This window comes from Colletes latitarsis, chromosome 6 (assembly GCF_051014445.1).
Source record: "Colletes latitarsis isolate SP2378_abdomen chromosome 6, iyColLati1, whole genome shotgun sequence".
NCBI classification, from domain to species: domain Eukaryota; kingdom Metazoa; phylum Arthropoda; class Insecta; order Hymenoptera; family Colletidae; genus Colletes; species Colletes latitarsis.
The window spans coordinates 9,557,890-9,576,074 of NC_135139.1; the positions used below are offsets into that span (position 1 = coordinate 9,557,890).

At 36.1% G+C, this 18,185-nt stretch overlaps 1 non-coding gene across 1 annotated transcript; it reads right to left on the reverse strand.

The window, feature by feature from the left end:
* Positions 1 to 17,343: 17,343 nt before the first annotated feature.
* Trnas-cga (transfer RNA serine (anticodon CGA)) lies at positions 17,344 to 17,425 on the reverse strand. The gene has a single exon. It is a non-coding gene; the product is annotated as a tRNA-Ser (tRNA).
* Positions 17,426 to 18,185: the final 760 nt, after the last annotated feature.

An 18,185-nucleotide genomic window follows, 5' to 3' on the forward strand; every position in this document is an offset into this window, starting at 1 on the left:
TTTATTTGTAATTTATTGAATCGTGCTTACTTTTGGCGGGGGAAAAATATGTGAAAAAGTAAACTTGGCGTGTCGTTCGTCGCGCGCTCGGAGTCATAATTCTTGGACGTTAATTGAATCGACGCGACGTTTCCCTGCACGGCGATAAAAGCCATGTCAATTTTATACCACGTGTCGAATACCACTCAAAGTGGATAATTGTTTATTATTCAACGGTACACGAAACGAAAGATAACGATGAAATATAATAGTAGGCTGGGCGCCTCTAAATGCATTTGCAAGTTTTTATACACACAAATTTTTATAGTCGTCGACAATGGGGAAAACATACAATTTAAAAACAATTTCTGCGTGTTTGCCTAGAAAGACATAGTCTATTTTTTACTAGTATCAGTGTTTGCAAATATTATTTCTAGCAACAAAATATAAATTAATTTTTTATAATAGGTATACAGGGTGATCAGCTACCCTTGGGAAAAATTTTAATGGGAGATTCTAGAGGCCAAAATAAGACGAAAATCAAGAATATCAATTTGTTGATTGAGGTTTTGTTAAAAAGTTATTAAAAAATTGCATTAAAAAATTTCAAATCGTCCTGGAAAAATTATTATCTCAATTACTATCATTTTTGGTGAATAGACATACCCCCGAAATCCTACGCATTTTAGAGAAAAAAATTCATTACTGAAAATATAATGTCTGACCATAACTGTCTGTTACCCTGATAATTGAAAAGTTTCAAATCATTCTGAAAAAATTGTTTTCGGTTGCGGGGGTCAATTTCAATCATTTTTGATGAATAGACCTACCCCCGAAATTCTACCCACTTTCTAGAAAAAAATTCAGTATTGACGGAACTTTTAACGTTAATAACTTTTTAACGAAGCCTCCATCAACAAATTGGTATTCTTGATTTTCATCCTATTTTGGCTCCTAGAATCTCCCATTACAATTTTTTCCGGGGGTGACCGAACACCGTATATAATAAAGTACCGAATTTGAAGACCTAACAAATGTATAATATATTAAATATATCTTAAATATATCTAGCTCTTCAGTCTTTGTACAAGGAAGTTTTTGTAAATAAACAGAAATAAATATTTCGATAAAGTGTTTCTCAAGAAATCAGGAATGCTAATATCGATGGATGCGATACAAAATGGAGACGTCGAAGATCGAATGTTCGGTTGGAACGTTGTCCTCGCCAAAAGTCTCATTACTTCGATCCACGGCCGTTTCCCCCGTTTCGCGGAATCGCTGAGTCCTTTTCTTTCGTCGAAGGTCCCCCGTTTTTCGTTTCGGTTAATTTATGTCGGGATCATTACTCGCGAAAGTCGAAATTCCTGTTCGTTGGGCCCCTTTTGTTCGGTTTCTGTATTCTCTGTACGCCCGGATTCCAGTGCACGTCCCATTTCGCGAGCAAAAATTAATCGCTGCTGGCGAACCGACCCATAGAGAAAGTTTCGCCGGAATGAATCGATTTCAGCCGCATTTAAAAAAGGTTACACGGATTTTCGTTTACTCTCGTCGCGGTACGGATCGATTAACGACGCGTCGAACTCGAAATCTTTGCGCGGGAATGCGCGTACGACTCTAAAATTACTTTCCAATCCGAAGATATACAAAGTTTATATCCTAGTTTCTTCAAATAGCAGAAAACAAAAAGCAGAGTGTATAAAAAAAAAAATAAGGGCGATATTTAAATGTCTCATTCAAGGTTCGACGTTTCGATACAAAGAACACGCAACGTTTAAGAAGCGTCTCGGAAACGAATTTCGAACGGTGCCGTCGCAATATCATTTAATTGAAAATTAAAATTCCCCGGTAATTGAATGTTTGTCGAAGGAAATATGTACGCGTCGTTTTAAACGAACGAGACTTTCTTTTCGCGGTGTTCGCTTTCACGTCGGTGGCAGTGGCAGTACAGTTATAACTCGATTACGGAATTAATGGTTACATCCGATCCATCCGTCCCGGCGAGGAATTAACTTTGCGCCGTAACTTAAAATATCCGTATTACGGTACGTCCCTCGCCGCGTAGTCGCGCTTTATTGGTTCATAATTCACGGAATCGCCAAGGAAGATAAATTGGAACTCTCGAAACAGACCCCCGAAAATTACGTTATGATTTATAAAAGTGCATCTGCGTTGCAAAACGACGAGCGTAATCCCTCTGGCAATGAGAATGTTAATTGCTTGTAATATCGAGCCGATTCCGTTCCGTGACCAATTATCATTTTCGCCATTACTGTTTCGAGTTCCTTTTTCTTCCGTAACCGATTGTGAAATTTGTTATTGATTTAAGCTTGTTTGCCAGGAACGATTAATTAACTCTTTCGTACGCTAAATTCACCTTGAATTCCCCACGGAAGTGTTTTAAATCGAAAATCGTTTCATTTATGGTATTTTATAACAAACATTTCGCGTGATAGTGATTCTCACTCAGAAAACTGTGAGGCTATCGATAAATCAGTAAGTAGAGTTTTTCATGCTGAATGAGAACCTTTATTGCGTACACGCAGCTGTTTGCAGGTTGTCGTTCTACAGGCGGAACTTTAAACGTTAATAACTTTTTAACGAAGCCTCAATCAACAAATTGGTATTCTTGATTTTCGTCTTATTTTGGTCTCTAGAATCTCCCATTAAAATTTTTCCCAGGGGTAGTCGAACACCCTGTATATGACATATGTTTTTATAAAAGATATGTAAAACGTATGCCATATGCAAAATACGCAAAATAAAAAATATATTTTTAAGGAGCTCTAATGATGAAACTTCTCTTTCACTCTTTCATCTATTTCCTAGGAATATATGCATTTGCATAAACATCTGCAGTTCACTAATTAATATTATAAATTTATTCGCAAGTCTCTAGAGTGGATGAAAGTTAATATACGATTGAAAATCGAATCTTGGTGGAATCAGGATTGACTGAACCTCATAATTACGCTGTAAGGAGTAGAAAACGAGTAAACGGAGAATGTTTGACAGCTGTTCTCGGCTGTCACTGTTACCGCATGCTCGATTCGCGCGAAGAACCTTAAACGTGCACGCGTCGAAGCGCAGATAGCAACATTAGACGCACATTCCACGGAATCATTACGCTCATTAGCCAGTACATTGTACACACACGGACGCACGCGTGCACAAAGACTGCTTTCCCCTGGGTCTCTCGTGTTTCCTGTACCCCCTCTCGCGATATCGCGCCTCGTTATTTATTTTTTAATCGATTTGGTCGCGGGCCGGGCCTCTCACCGCGAAAGTTTCCACGGTTTCCGAAAATATTTTCGCAACGGGCAAATTCCACGAACCAATTAACTCAAACCAACACGAAATCGCTCTCTTTGATCTACGCTCGAATTTCCGCAGGAATTTCGGATTTCGTCACGCGGCGAAATTCTTTTGTTCGACGAATCGTGAAATCTCGAACAACTTCGTTTCTCGTTGCGCAATCGATTTTTATATCTTTTTCCCCCCGATCGACGAAAAACTCGAATAACACGAAAACGATCACATTTATATAGGAAATTGATTTAAATAGAAAGATGTTTCTATGTTTTTAATTATCTTTTTAAATCGAAATTTGAAAGAGTTTCTTGACTGAACGCACAAGCTTCGAAACGCGTAATTCATTCACGATCCATTGTTTCAAGCTGATGGAAAATTAATCATTTGCTTGTTTACGCGTATATTCTTCCTGAAAAAAGATGGACGATCGACTTGCACGCACGCGTGTTCGTAACAATTTTCCGTATTCTGCTTTCCCCCCGAAGAGGAGCGGCAAGTAGTCCGCCGTTCGAATTCGTTATTTCCGAAATCCTTTTGCACGGTTTCGCTATTTATTTCATAATTAAGCGGCGCGAGGATCGGACAGGTGTCTCAATTAAAACGTTTACCCGTGCATGCCTGGTCAGATTTTTCTCAAACGCGAGCCACGGGACGCTGGTAACGAAGTAACCGGATTGCTTTAGGTTTCTCTTTCTTTACGCTCTCTGGGGTAATAAAATTGCTCTAATAATCTATCATGCTCCCGATGGAAATGTATAGAAGGACGTGTTACGCGCAACTACGTAACCAGTTACGTTTCGAACGATAGGTCTCCGAGATAACAGGCATTGCATAAATATAAGATTTTTTTCACTTTTCAAACAATATAGTAGATTGCTGAAAATGTTTTAGTTAACATGATTCAAACAAGATTAGAACTGTTTGCGGTTAGAGAAAACATTAAGAAAAGTAAGAAATACGTATTATAAATATGAAATGTGATTGATTTTAAATTATATGTAATAGTAAAACATATACTTTTATGCAGGGTGTTCCGCATTTTTCCGTACACTAATAATTATATTAGGAATCCATAAATGCTTTGTTAAGAAGTTATGATAAAAATATGAAATGTGATGTTTCTTTATTTACTAAACAAACAAAGTCACTGATATTTTGTTTAAAGAGTGCAACTGTTAGTTGAGACACGAAACAATATTTTTAACGTAGAATTATGTGAATAACTTAAACATTTCTTCGTCCAAGTATAATTTCTATCATTTATCTTAGGTGCTGAAGTATTCTTTCTTCGATGATAACTTTTGTTGTCATAAAATTGTGAACTATTGTTTAAGTTTACGTTCAGTAAACTGGAAAGACTAGACGATATCGAATGCTTGCAAACGTTTAATTTTATTTTAATGTCCTGAATCTCAACCGAGTTTCATAGTTCATATTTTTGTTATAACATCTTAACAAAACATTTATGAATTCTCCTGGGAAAAATTTTAATGGAAGATTCTAGAGGCCAAAATAAGACGAAAATCGAAGATACTAATTTTTTGATTGAGGCTTCATTAAGAAACATTTCCAGCCACACAGTATATTTCCGGTAAAAAATTTTTTTCTCGAAAGTGCGTAGGATTTGGGGAGTATGTCTATTCACCAAAAATGCTTGTAATTGACCCCTGTAACTAAATATAATTTTTTTAGTATGATTTGAAATTTTTTAATTTTGTTTAAAAATTTCAGTACATTTCGGAATTTTTTTCTCGAAAGTGGGTAGGATTTCAAGGGTATGTTTAATGACCAAAAATGATTGTAATTGACCTCAGAACCTAGAAATAATTTTTTTAGAACAATTTGAAAAATTTTTTTTTCGTCGAAAAAATTAGGCACCTACCCCTTTGTCGATTTTTCTTGAAAATTCGTTTTTCATTTTTAGTATTTTTGTTTGACGCCCAACAGAAAAGTTGTCTAATACTTTTTTGTAGGTACCTATGACCTCTACTTCAGAAAAAAGTTTCATTGAAATATATTCACTATTGTAGGAGTTATGGCTATTTGAAAATTGGACCATTTTTAGGGGGTTTTTCTCATTTTGCGGGGTCAAAGACCAACTTTTAGAAAATTTTTGCGATTTGTACTTATTCTCCACCAAAATACGCATAGTTTGCTTTTTTAAACATTAAAATCGTCCAATCCGTTCAGAAGTTATGACGTTTTAAAGATTTGCATGAAAATTCGGACAGACATTTCTGGCCAGAAATTATATTTTCGGTAAGGAATTTTTTTCTCGAAACTGAGTAGGATTTCGGGGATATGTCTGTTGACCAAAAATGCTTGCAATTGATCCCTGCAACTAAAAATAATTTTTCCAAGACGATTCGAAAGTCTTTTTTTTCATCCAAAACTTTCAGCACTTACTCGAATTTCTTTCTCGAAAGTGGGTAGGAATTCGGGGCTATGTGTATTCACCAAAAATGATTGTAATTGATCCCCGCAACCGAAAATAATTTTTCTGTAAATGATTTGAAATTTTTTAATTTATTTTTTAATAACCTTTTAACGAAACCTCAGTCAACAAATTGATATTCTTGATTTTCGTCTTATTTTGACCTCTAGAATCTCCTATTAAAATTTTTGGGGTTTCCGAACACCCTGTATAACATTTTAATCCTAGTTTTACTTGTAAAACACACTGCTGAAGTGTGTACGAAAAAATGCGGAACGCCCTATATATCATTACTGCACTTACATTAAATATATTAAATATATGCAATGGGCAGAAAATATAATTGAAAAAAACAAATATTAAAAATATTTGGAAGCACAAAGGCTGCAATAGTACGTGATTCGAGATGTAGCCTCTTGAGAGATTATTTGTATATCTTATTAGCATGTTATTATATCATAGGGCTGGCAATTACGAATGTGTTGGACGGCATTCTTGCATTAGGAAGCGGATCGTTGACCCTTGCCAGACGAGCCATCCAAAAATCGTTGGCCGGACATGGAATTGTATTCAGAACCAGACCCGAAAGCCTGAGCGGATTACTAAATCGGTGGCTCGTAGAAATTCCATGAGAGGACTAGTGAAATTCTCGTCTGCTTTAGATCGAGCATCGACGATCCATTAAAAATGAATTCGCGACACGGTTACGACCCGAAAGTGTCCGCCATTTCTCCCAAAATCGAAACACAAAACATCTGAAAATCCTGTTATTTTAAAAATTAGTTTCATAATTCAAATCAATCTTATTCACCATATCAAAAGATGTCTTCATTTTCATTTGATTGCAAATTATGCTATTTTTAATATCGCGTTATACAGAAAAAAATAATTGAACTTGGAAAATAGTTCCAAATAAAAATTTTGAAAGGCCTAGCTATAGAAATAATTGTTAAAAGAAAATAGTCTTATGAAGCCAGTCGAGGAAAGATGTTTAAACTTGGAAAATAATTTCGAATTAAAATTAAAAAGCATGTCTTTCGACGCAGAAACAGTGTCGAACGAGAACGATACGAGGTACGCGTACACGGAACTCGCCTACGATCTCGACCATTTACGTAATTTCTCCATTAGGAGCGTGGCGAACATTTTTGCGGAAAGAACAATAATCTACGAGAAGGTAGGTGAGCCGCTGGAATTCCCCGCTGGCCAACAAAAAGTTTCGTTTAAGAAGTTCTCCATCGAGTCCCGCACACGAGACACGGGACGCGCTATAATTAAAGAATTTATTCGCGAAACATTGTGGCACAGCAATGCCGATAAAACGCGTGATTATTTGCGCGTGCTCGATCGTGGATAACACGTGGGAAAAAGTGCACAGAAAATGCTGTCGGTGCTCAATTATCTCGTTTCGTGACTTTCGCACGGTAGAATTGAGAAAGTCGAGCCTCATTTCGAATTAGAAGACTTAGGAATTAGTCCTCAATATTGATTAAACATCAATTAACATTATTTTTAAAGTACTATTTAAATTAATTTCGAATACAGTTTGGGCGTAGGTAGAGACGAGGAGAAGAATATTTAAAGTCTGCTTTGTTTAATCTGTGGATAGTTTTATAATGTTATATTATCAAGAAGAATAATCAGCTAGAGTACTACTGTGTGTTGCCTATGTCTGACTCGGACGATCCTGTTCTACTTAATCGATACTCGTGGTGCTCTCAGGTGACCATCGCTTCAAGCTTACAACTTTCTTTTTGAATGCTTAGAATAAATCAACTCTAATAAACTTTTAAATAACGTTAGTGTCGTTAGGGACACTATAAAGTCCACCAAATATAGAATAAAATTTGAACAAATGTTGAGAATATTTCTAGATATGGAAACCTGAAACGTTTTGGAGAAAAATATTATTTTTGCAAATTCTATCTTGAAATTTTCAGCGTTAAAATTTTAAGATGTAAAATTTCAAATGTAAGGAATATTGAATAATTGCTCAAAGCAATTTGTTGGAAAAACTATTACGCATATTACAGTTACTTCGCGATCTCTCGTAAGTTTCGTACGGTCTGTATAAGGATTCCCAACCATTTTTCACGGACCAGTGCCGCTACTTATGGTAATTCCGTTACCCTAAACCCAAGCTACACGATGAGTCATAAATTTGCACATAATTACATAGTATATCGGACAATACACTATGGCCATTGACCATACAGCGTTACGTTACATATTCATTTCTACGAAAATCACCGTCGAGTTATGATAAACGCGATCCATTAACTTTCGTTTCACCTAATTATTTTCTCTGTTAGCGGAGTCGTTACACGAACTCGCGTGATAATATAATTTCACCTATTTTTGTGTTGCCTCCAAGTGTCACTTACTCAACATGATTGTCAATTAAGTTTTTATTTCAGTTTCCAGACCAGTAAAAAGATAAAAATAGTATTCGCACTATTAAAATGTTTCAATGTCTTAAATCAGAGAGACGCGGGGAAATTTATAAATATTGTAAACAAAATAGTTGAACTAATTTGTTTAGATTCTAGAAGAGTTTCAAATGACCATAAGAATTTTATTTTGAAGAATCGTTGCACGCGCAATAGTGTCTCGATTATTGCAAGAAATCGGGTCTGGAAATATGCAGTTATCGAGATAACCGACCCGACGAGTTCACAGCTTATCCCAACGATTAAAAGCCTCGAAATTATTTATATAATTGCATACACGAATCATTTTCTCAGCTTCCTTGTATAGAACAGTTGTGCAGTAGATTCTTGATAATTGCCACCGTGTTGCAACCAAACTGTCTCTTTCATCAACGGTATTTTCACTTTCTGACATAAACATCAATCACACAGAGTCGAAAGAAATTTTCATCGATTAGATCGTTGCACAGTCAGTTTGCACTTTTCAGTTTACACTTTTCGTCGATATTAAAGCGAGGGTAACTTATCTGGCAACGTGTCGCATAAATCACGGTTACATCGCGATAATTAAACAGATGACGCTTCTGTTAGTACCGTCGTACATCCAATTAGCAAGCTGTTGCAATTATCCTACGCTTCCCCATTCATAACTCTATTCCTGCAACGAGGCACGACAGAGATCACGATTGGGTGGACGTATTACTTTCGAGAAATTTAGATTTTACGTAATGGTCGACATCTTCCTTGCGTCATATGTGGTTACACTAATTTAATCAAATTTGAAATCGAAGATAACAAACATCCTCGTATGTAATATGGCAAATTGTAGGTCACAAAATATTGTAAACTTGCTTCAGGTTATTAGTTTTTCATTTTCACTTGTGTTTCGTCGAATAAAATTGCATTGAAAGAAAATTGTGATTGTTAGCAGTTTGTTTTCAAGGTGGAGAATCGTAGTAGGTGTTGGTACGGAGCCAGATAGTCCTGGATAGTCCGAGGGTTGAGCAATTGAGATCCCAGCGACTCGAAACACAAAAATGATGTCGAGATAGGACCGTCGGACTCGTCAGACCGGTATCGTGAAACCATTGGCGCAAATACTCGGCGTGCGTGGTCGACGGTGCAAAAACGAAACGGAAAAGAATCGAATCGCTAATTGGTTAAATGATATTCAGCCCTGAAACGGCCAGCAACAATTTATCACCGTCGATATGTAACGAGTTTGGAAAATTGCCTCGATTTAAGCGGGAATGCGGTTCGAGTCTGCGTCGCGTTTCCGTGGCTGCGTACATTCGACGACAAAAAAATACAGCGCGTTATATTTTTCCATGCACGGTACCGTAAATCCAGCCAAACAAATATTTTAATACGCGAAGTTTGTTTTCACGAAACACGAACAACGTTGGAATGTATCGAATCTGCTCAGCGATAAATATTAATTGAGAAACGTAATTATTATGTTGTTACACAAACTGACAGATTTTATCTCGTATATTTATTCGAAGAATATTTCGAAATGAAAAAAAAATTATCTTCTGTTAAAATGAAATATAGATGACATTAAAACATATATAACAATAATGATTAATTAATTTGTTCCTCACCAAGAAATATTTAGGTGTCCTGCGTCTCATGAGTCACTCCGTATACGAATTAAATTATTAATTGCTCGGTAAACACTTGTACACTTGATACTTTGTGCTGAACTGCGGAGTCGAGTAAATTTTATTTTATTTATTCGCGAACAACCGATAAAAATTTTCGATTCGTTTATTAAAATATTTTTTATTTCGTAAATTTAATTCTATGCTTATGGCTGATTTACGAACGTATTTGAAATTTCTATTCGTTATCCGTCAATAAACTTCGTCTGACTTTGGTAAACTAGAGGTGTAAACAGTTTCACGATCGCGTTCGCACTGCCCTAAGACTCTCGTTTCTCGCATTTTCGGAAACAGAATTTGGGGTGGGGGTTGGCAGGTATAAACGTCCCAATCTCAAGACCCACGAAATCCATTCGGGTTATTTTTCACATTTGGTGTAAAACTAAGAATATTTAAAAATTTAATAAACACAGATTAATCGTTGAAACAAACAAAAATGTATTCACATGCATTTAATAAAATTTGAGTACTCTGGTCGTGTTTGTAAATTTCAAGTTAGACATATTGGTGCAACAATATCGATGTTATTAGATATTCGTTAATTTATGTTTTTAAATGTCGATATTGTTCCTAAGAGAACTTTCATAAACGACGAAAATTCGTGATCGGTGCGAGAAACCTCGAAACTCACAGGAATCCACAATCCATTGTTGCGCTAATAATTGTAATGCCCGCATAAATATTAATGCTATAATCATGTTTATAAATCAAGTGAAACCAGAGACGCAACACCTGGGAACTCTAGCTCTCGTCAGTCCCCATGAAATTAAAATTACCACGCAGACATTAAAAATATATTAGCGCGTTCGTCTTTAAGCGCGACGTAAAAACGATTTTCCATGAAACTGAAAGTTTTTAAAAACTTGACGAACTTCTAAATACCTCGTTTAGGAGGTAATTGACCGGAAAATTTTCTCGCTTAACTTTCACCGCGTACCATTTTTTCGATTATCGTTCGCATCTCCCTCTCAGAGATCCTATTTACAACTGCGCATGAAAAAAGACGTTCTCTCATCGTAAAATCTTTCTTAATTAACATTCTTGATCACTATCGACCAGAAATATCTGTTACCCAAATTTACTTTTTATTATTTTATTTTTTAAGTTATGTTATATATGTTGAAACGTTTATATTTATTTTTTATGCTTTAAATTTTGTTTATTGTTTAATCTTTCCACGCAACCTTAATTTCTTAGTATTTAAAAGCTTGGTATAATAGAAACATATTATTTATAATTGAGATCTCGTAGAGGAAACTTCAAACAATAGAATGAATGCTTTGTTCAGCAGCCTAAGAAATTTATTTATATATATTAATTTATTTATATGTATTTTCAAGCAACGACGCACATTTCCAGGACAACATAAACGTTGTCCTTCATTATAAAATGAATTCATCAGTTTCTACATTCTGAGAGAGATTTCACGTTTAATCGAGTGAAAACACCACGTATAAAACTCTCAGGGAAATAAACGCAGACTCCCTTCTGTTTCGTGTGTGACGCGATGATGTTTAATGGTCAAAAACACGATCGCTAATAACGGCTCATCATTTATGGTGAAATATAATATACGTCTGTCCCGTGTGGTCGGCCTCCATAATGACGAAAGTCATCGACACCGTAAACTATTATGAAACGAAACGTGTGTATATATAAATAAATATATACATTTCAATGTGCAACAAAAAAAAACATAGTATAATTCAATAATACATATACGTTGGTTTTATAATGATTTATTATCAAAATAGTAAGGAAATGCAACTTTGAAAAATTTATTTACACGATATTTCAATTTTCAGTACTACTATTGACGGAAAGTACTTGCGTCAATTATCTGTCTACGTGAAGTTGTTACTAAAATGTTAGGGGTGCAAAGATGAAATCCTCGGATGGTTAATACCGTGTGCACACAATGTTTACACACTGACATAGCAATCTGGTATGTTTAGTATTACGAAAGAGACGCGAAAAACAGTTCGATTCGATACGAACTGGTTGGCCTTCGGTTTCGTCTTAATAAAAGTCTGAAATTAAGGCTGACAGGGCAAAAACTGGTACGTTTGTATCACGATTTTCATAATTGATGAGCCGGTTAGTAACGATGTTGCGTTTCATTAGGTCGTGTCACGGAATTAATGCATTTTTAAATATGTACTTTGCAATCCACTGGAAAATCCAAGTTTAATTAGATGACTTCTTTCCCACGCGGCAGATGCCGCTAATTTGTACTCTGATTATTAATGCCGAAACTAAGCAGCCCAATTTGCATCGTACGTTCTAACTGCAACCAATAGATTCCACACGTTTTAATCGAATCTTCTACAAATATTAACACAAACCTTTTCAAAGGAAACAACCCTTCTTTTTCCTGTACTGAAACATTAATTCTATTGACTTTTATCAATTTAACAAATTAAAATCCATTTTTCATCGCAAGTATTGATTTTAAGAACGTATAACCCAGTTCTAACATTACGTTTCCTAAATATAGCGATAGTTCGGAGATGGCTCTTGTTGACCAATGCTTGGACTGTTTGGAAATAATTTGCGGAACGAAGGACAGGAAAGTGATTCCCGATGAAAGGTTTCTCATCGGGCTACGGATTCACACGCTCCGTCCGATGGACTCTTCCGAGCAATTAACGGCTAGCAATGCGAAAGGAGCCTGATTAATGTAATTTCGTAACGATCAATGTTCGATCCGACGACGCGGTGATCTCTCCTGCCGGCATAGCGGAGCAAAAAGTCTCGTTAAAAGACTTGTTGGCTCGCGTTTCGAAATGGAGTACATATACAGGGTGGTTCGTTGCGGTTAACGTTGCACGGAACGCTCAGATTATATTATACTCTTACGAATATGTGCTTTTTACGCGAATATTTCTTCCCGTAACCAACTTCTTACATTCTATCAAATTCATTCCAAGCAGTGTACGAAGCTTTTCCTCTAATTGTTGAAAAGAAAATGTCGACGTTTTCTAAACAGATAAATTTCTAATTTTTCCAAAATTACTGATAACGAATTACAAATTGTATCCTCGTGGGACTAAGAAGGACGAGAAACATTTTCTGGACGACCGGAAAGGATCGAACGTGAAAGAAATGGAAGTCTGCGTGGGTGGAAGGTTCGACCGATGGTGTAAGTTTATCACGAGTGGTAGATCGGTATTTGTAATACGTTATTCTTCGTAGATTGGACGCCGATGATAGGTTTCCGTTCCCCGAGCTAATATCCAGGTGTAATAGTTTCTTATTCGAGTTAAGGAGCTCGAAAGAGCAAGAACAAAGACACGTATCGACGGTGGACTATCTTACAAGCCATTCTCTAATATCAGCTTTTAAAGAGTTTACCTTACAGAGAAACCTTTCATGAAACCATTGTCTGCATTTACCCTGCATCGGCTCGCTTGATCATCGACGATGACCTCGTCTGACTCGAGGAGTCATCGCAGGCTATGCGCAGACATTTCTATAGGAGCCACGGAGGTCGAAGATTCATCTCGAATCGATACAAATAATCAAATATTGCTGTCATCGGTACGATATATTTTCGAAATTACACCGAGACTTTATCGAACGAAACCCAGAGATAAAATACTATTTGAATGAATAGTAAAGTTTCTTAAAAATGTCTTTTATGAAAGAAACTTATTTTCTAATAATAATACTTTCGGTATTTGATTTGGATAAGTATCGATAATTAACAGCGTCCATTAGTATTAAGTAAACCAACTAATTAGTAAGTAATACATTAGTGTTTGACATTTACATATTAGTGTTGGGCGAGCGTACCGACCAGGCTCGAGAGTCGAGCGTGTGAATAATTATTAAACAATTAATCAGGTAACTCTTTGAGCATGAGAGACAAGTTATCTGATAATTCGAAAACCCATTCGTAAGACACATGACATATTGCTCGCCGCCAAAGTCTGATAATTGCATTCCGTATCTCGTACTCTGCGAAATGGATGTGTGTTTGCTCCATATTTATTTCAATTAAAAAAAGTGTCGTCAATTTTTCAATCACTGATTCCACTCATCCTAATTAAAAAATCTTCCTCCATTTTAAATATAATATATAATAAATAATTTAAAAAGTGTGATTTGGATTAATTTAAGTACTTGCTATATGTATCAAATTCTTGTAAGAGACATTTCATTTTTAAAAAGAGGACAAAAGAATTACAAACGACGATTTCAATTTCAAAACGGTAGTAACGGTAGCAAAAGACCATACTAAACCTGACCCACATAGTAAATCGAGCCATTTACAAGTCAAAGTTACTCTACATTTAAGACTTCTTAAAACTCAAAATAAATTTCCTCTATACTCAACACTATAAATTGACGAAATAAAATTTTAATTTAAAAGGAAATCTTAAAAAAAATATTATTTTAATTCAAACAAGTTTTTCTTTATCAAAATACTTGAAAAAAAAATTACTTTTTTCGCTATTTCGATAGAAATGCCCTACAGTGTCACACGTCGAGGGACTATTGACCCACAAAGATGGCGGATGATTCATCGTGGATGTGGAGGGGAACACGAGCGTCTCTAATAACTATCAAAAACCGCGAGACGGTTAGGTGAAAGCGCATCGGAGCGTGGTCGCGTTCCAGAGAATGCGGGAACGACTTCCTTGGGATTTCCATGGCTAGAGATAAACGCGTGAACTCTCGGTCTCTTGCTCATAGCCTACATATAGCGACGTTAATGGACGAACACGTGACACAAGGCCGTACGATCACCTTGGTGCCCCACACGCCTCCCGAGACGCCTCGTCGTCCTTTTTCCGACCGACGGAATAGCGGAACTTGCCATTTTACAGTTAGCCAGCAACCAGCCAAGTACACCGACCAATGCCGGACTCCGTCAGTGACTGTCAACGACTCGACTTATTCGCCTCATCTGACCTTCCACTCCCCAATCAATTACCAAATTCGTTGGTCCCCACGACGACACACTCCTGGTCACATACTCCTACATAATTAAAACCAATATTGTACCTTTTATACACCCTATACAGCAGTGGACTTTGCATATGAAAACGACAAAAAGAGTTCGTACAAACATGGATCCTATTTGACCCTGTTTCCGAGGACGAGTTCTGTGTTGGAACGATTCTTTCTAAAAATGAGAATAGTTGAAGGAATTCTACTTATCTATTTACAAACAGAATCTAGCATCCTATACAGCAGTGGATTTTGCATATGAAAACGATAAAAAGAGTTCGTACGAACATGGGTCCTATTTGACCCCGTTGTCGAGAACGAGTTCTGTGTTGGAACGATTCTTTCTAAAAATGAGAATAGTTGAAAGAATTCTACTTATCTATTTATAAACAGAATCCAATATGTAACGTTGAATTTTGTACTTTAATTCTGTAAACACTTCCTGTGAAATCACCCTATTTCCAGTACGACTAAAAAGGAGGATTCTACGTGAAAACTTGAGTAGACAATATAAAATACTTTTTCATATAATACGTTGGTTTAGAAATAAATAATTGTAAAAGTTTATTGGATATAGTATTGAGTACGAGTTGGTTCGGTATGTCTGTCCATTACTGACTTTTTCTACTTGCGCTTACGTAAACCCACTGCACGCGTACTCCATGAACTTTTCAAGTCGATTTTCTAGAAAACTTCACTGGTTTCGAAAGACGAAGCTTCTACTTTTCCGATTAATTCGATAACTTTTTTGAAAATATTATTCCACGTGTTTGAACAAACAAAAAGCGAAAGTATTTTTTCTGATTAAAATTCTCCAACTTCGAACAAGTCTACGGGCAGTAATAAATTTTTGAGAGGTTTTGTTTCGGAATGAAATCGAAGGGGGAGAGCCTCCCTTTTCCAACAAGCCTTCAAAAAATGATGCACAATTTTTTTTTTTTAAATACACATCATTTACAGAAGATCGGAATTGTACCTAAGTGTTTGTGTGTAGTGTATCTTGTCTTGTTTACATCGGTTTAAAACGAAGTACGTTTAAGCATCAAATTTATTTCAGATTGTTCGAGAATAAATTACGATTTTATCTGATCGAGAAGATCGTTCGAAACTTAAGATAATAAGAATCATGACAAATTAAGAATGCCATTGATTATAGAAGTAATTTCTCGGAATTTAATGATAAACAATGTCGTAAATAATGATCTCTATCAGCGTTCGATTAAACGGTGTTTCGAATCCGGGAGATGACTCACTTTAGAAATGCGTATTAACAGGAAATTAACGATATCGTTCGGTACACGGTAAAGTTTCCTGCGCGAGAACGCGATTATGACATTTACTCAGATTCTACGGTAAACATCGTTCGTCGATGTTTCCTAATTCCAGCGGCAAATTGTCGAAGAATTCCGGCGAGTTGCGTAAAAGAAACGCCGGCAAGAAGAAAATTATCAATGAATAAAGAAGATCCGGCCAGCAATTCTAACGGAATTTTTCATCGTGCTTAATTATACCGGACCGTTAAATGCCTGACTCGCGGCAGAACCATAGCTGGCTTTCTTTAATAGTTCCAGTCGCATTCCGCATCTAAGTGCGTAATGAATGAAATTACTCGCTGTTAATTGATCTAGTTTTAATTTCCTTACCTCCGTCCTTATCCTGACAGTTCGATATTACTATGGAAAAATTCGTATCGTTCCTCTGAATCGTACTTTCCCGATTGCTTTATTACTCCTAAACATAAATAACGATCCAGCGTTGAATACATAAAATACCAATAGAAGAAACACTGACAGGCAATATTTTCTTCTGGGAATGCTAGAAATATTTTAACACTAGGCAGACATTATTTGATACTTATCATTTCTATTAAAATTCGTCATATCGATAAGTGCATTAAATTGCATTTTTTTAAATTCATGTCGTTACATCAACTTCAATGTAAATTGTTGAACAATAATATTTACGATTTTTGTGACTCTAAGTACGAAGTATCTAGTATTAAATGATCGGGTCTGATTAATAGGATTTTTTACGATACTTAATGTAATTAATAAAAATGCAACGATGCAGTTTTGATCGTCATACTTATTTAATGTATATAAAATGTAAATAATGATTTTAATCTACAAGGATACGTAATAAATGAAACTTAAATATATAATACTAGCACTATTTCAACAATTTTCATTGCCTGTCTAATAAATCTTGCCCGCAACTGTACGCAAGAATTCAACTAAAATTATCTATCAGTGAAATCCGCAATTACATACAAAGTTACCAAAAGCCAATAGATTCGAGGAAAATTTATTTAACGTTTGAAAATTCTTCGGTCCTCCGTCGTCGTGCTTTTTACTACTTTCACTAATTCCACGATTTCTGCTCTTACTTTCGGCGAGCAGAACGAGCGTCTCGACGTCGTAAAGTGCGCGTGACGAAGAAGTTAATGGTAAAACTCGATCGCCGGTTGCGTCGCAATGAGTACGAGAAACCTGACCGTTTTACAACGCCGAAGCCGACGACGTGAAAAATCGGTCGGCTTCTAGTTCGTCTAAGGGAGGAAAAAAAAAGTGTCCGCAGCCGGTAGGATTCGAACCTACGCTCCCAGAGGGAATCTGATTTCGAGTCAGACGCCTTAACCACTCGGCCACGGCTGCTCACCCCTTGTAGATCGGTTCCGCATCGAGGGTGAACTAGGACCAACAACCCTTCCCGCCAACTTTCCCGCTAAAATATTCCACCGTTTCCATCGTTTCGAATACCACGAATCATCAACAGAGTGAAGGTACCTAACGTGGCCTAGCAAAAACCAAAGCCTTGTCAGTCGAAAGACAATTCACATTTTGGCATTTATCTCAAAATAAAATAAATCAGAATCGTTTAAGTTTACAGATTTTTAATTGGAATTGAGAATACGTCAGACACATGGAAAAATTGGTATCTGAAGAAAGTACAGTCGAGAAATATTGATTAATTCGTAGTTTACAGGATGCCACCGACTTTAATATTTCAGGAGAATAGTCTATAAAAATAAGAAAAAAATGTTGTACGAAATTTGCTTGTGAATGTTTTATTACAACACCATTATTGATTATCAAGAAATAGCAAATATTAATTCACTAGTATACGAGAATAATTTGCTTCTAATTAAATGATTTTATTCTTATTTTTCTATCATTATATAATAGTATTATTTAGTTCGCCAACAATATTAAATCTGTAACTCTCACTGTGCAAGTCTGACAAAGAAATGTTAAAAACTTTAATTATCGTATTCTTAGAATCCACGATATAAAATTTTCGATCGTAAACTCTAAATGAAATACATTTAAATAAAAAAAGGACAGACGTTTCGATAAATACACCTCTGACCTTAAGAAAAAATTGATGTTCTAAATTTTGTCTACGGAAAAACGC